Source organism: Wyeomyia smithii, chromosome 1, assembly GCF_029784165.1.
Source record: "Wyeomyia smithii strain HCP4-BCI-WySm-NY-G18 chromosome 1, ASM2978416v1, whole genome shotgun sequence".
NCBI lineage: Eukaryota > Metazoa > Arthropoda > Insecta > Diptera > Culicidae > Wyeomyia > Wyeomyia smithii.
In genome coordinates, this window is record NC_073694.1 from 17,750,538 (window position 1) to 17,758,617 (window position 8,080).

The following is an 8,080-nucleotide window of genomic DNA, read 5'->3' on the forward strand; positions in this document are numbered from 1 at the left end:
ATTGACTTGTTAGTACCGAATGGCAGCAGAAGCGGTAATAAAAGTGAGAAACAACGAATAAATTGTCACATTGACGTGTGCTTTAACGGAGAAAGTGGCATTTCGATCACGCGATTAGGCCGTCATAGAATTGAACTGTCACTGTACTTGTGAGAAACGATCATTAAAACGAAGACTTAGCGGTGGATCCCGCTAATCACATATTAACCTGAATTAGGAGGGAATCGTACGAACGTCATACTAACACATTTCGGGATTACTGATTCGACTTACTTTTAATTTTTTTTTTCTTTCAGGTTCTGTTTACAATTTTACGCCGATGACCACTGGATATACCTACTTTTCACAAATTCCAAAACTCCACTCCAAAACCACTCATACTCTGTATACTTTGTTAGTGGTTAAAGGACCGGAATGTTCGTGTCAAACTGTTTTTTTTTTTTGAGGTTAAAACAGTATTCTAGCACTTGAAAATCATTTACTTGTTTGACTGTTATTTCATACACGCAGTTGTGTAAAAAGGTGTAGTCTCAGTGTAGCTGAAGAATTTTTCAAGAAATCTCGTTAACAAGGGTCTTCCGGAGGTTATCTTCTAGCAACATAAATATTTCATTTTAGAATATTTGAATCAATTTAGTTTATAGGTGAATTGGAGAAAGTTTTTTTTTTTTTCGTTAAGCTATTACTAAGCGATTGTATGCTCTGAGAATTATTTAAAACGAAGGAAATTCTTTTCCTTACGATTTGAAGCCAAGGAACGTTGAGTCTGCCTAGCTTCCCTTGCACCAATGAGGGAAGGGTTTTTTTCACCGCATCACAACGAGTGATGGAAAATGGAAATGGAATATACACGGAGTGCAAAGCTAAAGCTGCGTATTAGGTGGGATCAGGTCGAAACCAGCACTGCGGGATGGTATCAACTTCTATTGATGCGATTAAGTCTAGTACTGCGCAAAAATGGCCACATTGCGAGCAGAGGCACGAAAAAGTGATTCTACTGCATGACAACTCCCGGCCTTACATTGCCAAAGTCGTTGAGATTACATAGAACGCTCAAATGGGAAGTTCTACCTTACCCATTGTCCGATTATTACTTATTCCGTTCCGTTTGTGGTTTTTATAGTAATTGTATTTATGAGATAAACTTTTAATCACCGTTATTGTACGCGAATAGAAGCCGCTTATAGCTGCAATGATAGAGGACGAGAAACCGCCGGTGCTCGGCTCTTCATAAGCTGTACGGTACTGTTGCTTTTACCAGCATGTTTTCTATCAAGACATCAGTTTTCATTACAAGTTTAGAAATTGTTCAATAAAAATAGTTCAAACTTTTCGGCAAATCTTTACCTTAGAGACATCAAATTAGTCTAAGTTAATGGGAGCAAACATAAATTGAATTATTGGGACTGATTGACTGTCAATTTTTTTTTGATATTGATACAGAGAATATCAGAGGGAATGGTTGGTGTCTATAAGGGTGGCGCAAAGTGATTGATTTTCCAGAACCAAGTTTTTTTTTATTCCTTTTGGGGTCCCAAACAATCCTAAACTTACCGGAAGTCGATTGGTTTTGTCTCCGCTTGGCGCATTGCATTTCAAATTTGTATGAAAATGTATATGGGAAAACCTACTTTTTTGCATTTACCTTTCTAGGGAGCTCAGTAATGCTCTATTAATGCACTACATTATTTAAAAGTATAGTATTTTAGATGCCTAACAACTTTGCCGGAGAAACTGAAGAGCTAGGATGTCCCTTAGAAGAGCTATAGCTGTTCGAAGTTGAGTACATCGAATTAAATACAGAAAATCTCCTTTTCTGCCAACACTACCAATGTCCATGTTGAGGTACATCAGTACACTCAAAATATTTTTCACGTTATAATTACCGGAAAAGTTATGTGAATATTTTCCACTGTCATTTTCACGTAGATTTCACGTGATTGTCATTTGAGTTCATTTTGAACTGGTGATATGATTTATCCTGTGAATTTTATTCAGCAGACATATGCATTTCATGTGAGTTTCACGTAAAAAACAACTACCCGTAAAGTGAAAAGCATTTGATTTTCTGATAGCTGCTACGTTTTATACAACGCATAATTTTCAATTGTGGTTTCCCAAATTTTTAAGAGACTGGAAATAGTTTTCATAAATTATCCAAATATGTTGCTTGATAAGTTGCACGGGCATGCAAAATCGCCAATTCGTTAATGAAAAATAGACGACATGCAACATGACAAAATGATATTGCGACGTTTGCCGGCGATAATTACTGTTAGCTGCAACTGTTTATATTCTGGTAATTCCTCGTTATTTCAACTGAATCTGTGTGAAACCTGTAAGCTCAAGACTCGATGTCGGATTCTTATGGTTTTTCTAAAGCTCACTTATTGGCAAGTCATCGAGGAATTCCTTTTTGTGTTCAGAGACTGAATTACACAACAGCTTCGCCATATTGATTTCTGTGTATTTTCGCACGGAGAGTTCAGGCGGTACTTCATTCTATTCGACGTTGCTAAGTTGACGGGAACTGCTCCATTATTCATCTCAGCCCGTATATTCATCTCATTCAACATGTAAACACAATTGAAAACAGGAAAAAATGCATATTTTCTTCTTAAACCAATTTGCTAATCCATGGAATGGATTCTTCTTAGTTCACATTAGATTCCTCATAAAGTATAATCCTCAAAAACTCACTTGAAAGCTTTAAATTTGATATAATAGTCAGGCATCTGCACTCGAAAACTCATTTAATTACAACGGGACTCGTTCAGCAGCCAACCAAAGTTTTTCTCATCACTAGCGGACCATTTTTTATTTTAATCACTAAACAAAATCACTCATTACACTAAGAAAACTTTAATCTTTGAAGTGTTCACCTCAAATTTCCAAAAACAAGCTTGAATTAGCAGAAATATATGAGATGAATATCAACAATTCCTAAATTTCAACTGTATGTATTTTCATCTGTTTTCACTGCCTTGAGGAAAATAAAAAGTTGCCAAATCGGTTGCTGTTAATACGAACAAATCATACTGAAAATGTTGAATTATTCCGACATAATTGACATAAATGGACAGCACTGCAGTGGTTACCTATGTTACCATATTTGCACGTAAACAACTACAGCGGATATCTAGGTAACCTACTACGACGGGCTGTGGCTACGTTCGTTCATGATAATGTGATTCATTCATGATTAACAGTGCACTCAGTGTGATGAATATGGGGGCGTCGTGAAATGAATAATTGAAATAAAGTGATTTAAGTTTTGAGATGGATAAGGAAGCGTTGTGCAAAATGGTTTGTTTTACAAAATTCAGGATAAATCTGGCTAAGTTTACTAAATATGCAACACCGAACGGTTCTATAAGAGCACGTAAGCGTATTTAGTTTATTTGATCAATGATTTCAGGTAAAATGTGTTGTTTAATCCGTGCATTCTTCGTGAATATCGGCTTAATGAGATGAATAATGGAGCAGTTCCCCTATGTCATTTCACGAGAATGTGAAAAAGAACGAGATCTAAAAGTTTCACAGAGGTATAGAAAAAAATATGTTCATCATCATAGCGTATGTTCGATTTTCTCAGTATATGGTTCATACTCCCATTTTATTGTTTATTAACGTTAGGATTACGTAGACATCGTCCAGCTGATGGGCAAGATCGTAGCCCGAAACCGGTCGACGAAAAAGGTAAATTTACTCCTTTTTATGTTTTGTAAGAATAATAAGTGTTATGTCCTGTCTCGCGTCGCGGTACCTAAATACTTAATTCAATATTACACAATGCGTAGAATATTAGAATCATTTTAGTTTATAGGTGAATTGGAGAAAGTTGTTTTTGTCAATCCATTACTAAGCGATTGTATGCTTTGAAAATTATTTAAAAACAAGAAAATTCTGTTTCTTACGATTTGAAGCCAACGAACGTCAAGTCCCTCTAGCTTCCCTAGCAGCAATAAGAAAGGGGTTTTTTCACCGCATTATAACGAGTGATGGAAAATGGATTCATTTCAGCAACTCGAAGAAAAGAAAGTCATGTGAACTGCCCACTCACGCTTCTACGTCGTTGATTCGGCCGCATATACACGGGGTGCAAAGTTACACGCTCATTTTTTGTTACTAAAAAAGTGGAGGTACCCTAATTAGGGTACTTTTACGGTTACTCACTTCTGAGTAAGGGCGTCATACGTCAAAAACTGAGTAGAATCTACTCTGTTCATGCAAACCAGAAATTAACGAAAATGAGTACAAGTTACCCAGTTTGCCTAAATACGGAAATTTAATGATTTCTGCTTTTTGTAAATCTGACTCAATAAATAAAATAAATTCAGAACAATCAAAAACACAGACTTATTTTTCATCGAAACATTAGAAAATTTACTAAATCATTCCCGTGTCTTCATTGAATGCGGCACCCAACCGGTTGACAGTTGCCCGTGAACTGAGACTTACTTTTTTGTGCCAGATAATCCGTCATCATTCGTCACCTAATACTGCGAAGGATTTAAATTGCATCGATTGTTGAGCACAGTACATCAATACAAATGTTTCCGTTTGTTATCACGAATAAAAGTCCGGCTTTTAACGGCATCGTAGAACATACAACATGCGGTTGTTCATTTTGAAGAGATCTTTTAGATGTTTTCAAATCCTCTGCAATACTTATGTTGGGCTGAAATTATTAATTGATTAAGAAATTATTGATTTGATGACAGATCAGATACTTACTGCTGGCCAACGAATGAAAAGCGACACCAATTGTTCTTCGGAAACCGATAATATTGCTGTTGAAAACTCTTGACATATACATATACTCAGGGGTGAGTAAACATCATGGATAATAACTCAAAACTGAGTAAACATGGTAATTATGAAAATTTGGGTTAATGTGACTCAATTGTCCAGTAAGCGATTACTCACTTTTTGACATTTTGCATAAGAATACCAAACTGAGTAGATCCTAATCAGATTAGAGTTAAAATAAAGCAGCGTGTAGAGCTGCGTATTATGTGGGACCAGGTTGAAAGCAGCACTGCGGGATGGTATCAACTTCTGTCAATGCGATTAAGTCGAGTACTGCGCAAAAATGGCCACATTGCAGCTGCTTCAAACCCGAATAACCTTACTCACAGGTAACGCTCTCGTACGCATTTTTAAAAAGTCTGCGCAAATATATTGAAACCTAAAAATCTGAAAGAACTTTTATGCAACGGAAGAATCTGCACACAGACTGAAAAATCTGTGTTTCACAGACAAATTTGCACACTTAGTACTTCTGATGTTACTAAAAACTTCGTTCGAGTCATACACGGGTTACAGCAGGAAGATAGTTATACGCTATCGAAAAACGACGAATGTGTGTGTTTTCTGTTCTGGTCAATTTTGAGTGTAGTATCTGTTTCTGCCTCTCAGGTAGATCCTGCATCCTACATCTCTTACTCTTGTTGCATACAAGTATCGATTTTCGGTACTTCAATTTTACCTAAAATATATAGGAACCAAATTAGAGTGCTGTTCGGATTCGAGCAGCTCTGTCAAAAGAGATTCTAATAAATGCGAGCGACGTGAAGTTGAGCGTCAGTTCATTTCCAGCATCCAAACAGTTAAGTTGGTTTACTTGTATCTAAAGTGTTGCTAAAAGAAACCCCCCACGGAAGGTTACTAAGTGGCAGAACCACGTAATATATTATAAGATAGAATCTTCAATTTTGGTCGTTCTAAATTACTTCTCTGGAATTGGAAACCAGACGTTTGGGTTTTCCGGATGGATATTAATAGTTAAACTAGGATAATAAAACTGTATGTTTGCTGAAGTCACGGTTTTTTTTTCTCGAGTACGAAGGGAAACCAGATTCTCGTCTACTTCTGTGTCCGATGCAGATTCCATTCTTCGTAGTTTTTCTTCTGCTGCTTCATGATCATTGAAGATGTTGACACAATCAACCCGCTCCCAGTTTGCAGTACGAACGGAGTTCTCATCGTGCGATAGTACTACCACGATACCCTTTTTAGACCACAACAAAACACCATTTAAGCACGGTTAAGCAGGTTTTACCTTTTTAAATTGTCCTTATTGTCCACTTTCAAGATTAAACCAACGAAAAAAAAAAATATAAACAGCGATTTCACGAACATTTCTCGAAACTGTCAAACGTTTAAAACCGTGTTGCCATTGTTTATACTGTTATAAAACCGATAGGTATTGGATGAATCTGTACGGTTTCGTATAAAGCCATTCGATCTAGATATTAATTTCCAGAGGCCACGATAAGAAAAAACTGTTGCAGTTATTAAAAGGTGTAAAATGCTTTATTTGACGATGCCAATAAATAAAGCTACAATATTGGAAGCCATGTTTAAAAAATATTTTTCAGCTAAGCAAAATTGCAGGTTTTTTACATCTGATGTTAAAAAGGGTTCCGATTTAGGGAATGATGCTTTTCTAAACTTATTTTCCGAAATTTAGTGAATCGTAATAGCTTATACTCAGTAAAATAAAATATGATTTGTTTTAGAACATTTCAAGAGATATTTTCCAATTGCATTATTTTCAAGGCGCATCACTTTTTAGCTCCTTCCGAGTCAAAAAACTACCAAAAATTTTGATTCGCCGGCAATATTTAGCATGCCAAACCACAAAAGTGTTTTTAAAAAATTTCGAATGAAGGAAAGCATTTACCACCTTAATCTAAGCAGTCACCAGAGTGTCGAGCTCTCAATGAGTTATAGTAGTTCGAAGGTAACACTAATGGTGCAATTAGTTTTAAATGAGGTTTTATTAAGTTTCCAGAATCAAGCTTAAGAGAATGACTGGAGAGCGACATTATACTGACGACTTTTCTCTCTTTTCACTCTAAAAGCCTCATGCATGAGCTGTTCATGAGAGCTCACATACAGCTACAGCTTAAACAAGGCAAAGAAACTGTCTTATGTTGCGTACGACAGTTCATTCTTGCGCATGTATTTTGTTCTTTCGGACATGACAGCCCAGTTTGCTCAGTGTGACAGTCTGCTGATCGGCTGCGGCTGTCATCGACTCGCATTTTTTCGTTTCTCCTTTTTCACAGGCCGGTGGCATATTGATTACAAAGCAAACCGTTTCCATTGTTGATATTATTCCCCACGTAAGAAAAAACGTGCTTCGCACCATCTCTCTTTCATTCTTTCATCGGCCTTACTGTCGTGTATCATAATTACCTGACATCCCGCTCGGATTTGTGCTGAAGGATGTCGGAAGATTATAGGCTGTCATTTACGACAGCTTGGAATAACCAACAGACATAAGGAGATGAAAACTAACAGCCCGTATGGAGTTGATGTGTGCTGTCGTCAGTTGCTGTCGGACTGTTTACCGAACGTATGGGAAACAGAGAGAGCAGTGCAATACAATGAGAGCCGGATCAGTTTAAAATTTGTCCAGAATTACTGCTATAAATCTATTTTAAAACCTAAAATGTTATTTGGGCAAGGTTCCTTATTGTCGCTTCTGAGCAGTCCAACGTTGTTAGCATCGCTTTGGCAAGTAGTAAGGTTATTCTTCTCAAGATAAACCTATAGCCCCCATGCCGGAGAAGAAGTGTCGGCTCTTTTCACATATTGAGTGGAATAACAAACCAACAAGTTAGCGGTAAAAATAGCTTAATTTAGTGGACTGTGTCGAATCATGCGATTCGGAAGCCTCAAGCCAATCATCGGAGTGGAACTGTCGACCGGAAACTGCGTGGTAAGATTTTGAAGACCATCAAGAGGAATTCCCATCTGTCGGACCGTGATTTCGCCAGAAAATTCGGTGCTGCCCATAATATCGTGAGGAAAATTCAATCCGGGAAGAAATCAAGTCGTATAGAGTTAGCAAACAGCCAAACCGGACCATAAAACAGAATAGTAGGGCCAAAATACGTGCTCGAAAGCTTTACGACCATGCGCTGACCGAGTTGGACGGGTATCTTCTGAACGACGATGAAACCTGTGTCAAGACGGACTTCGAGCAAATCCCAGGTCGAAAATTTCACTTTGAAACGGCTCGAGGGGATGTTCCAGCCAAATTTAAATTTGTTTTTGCCGAAAAATT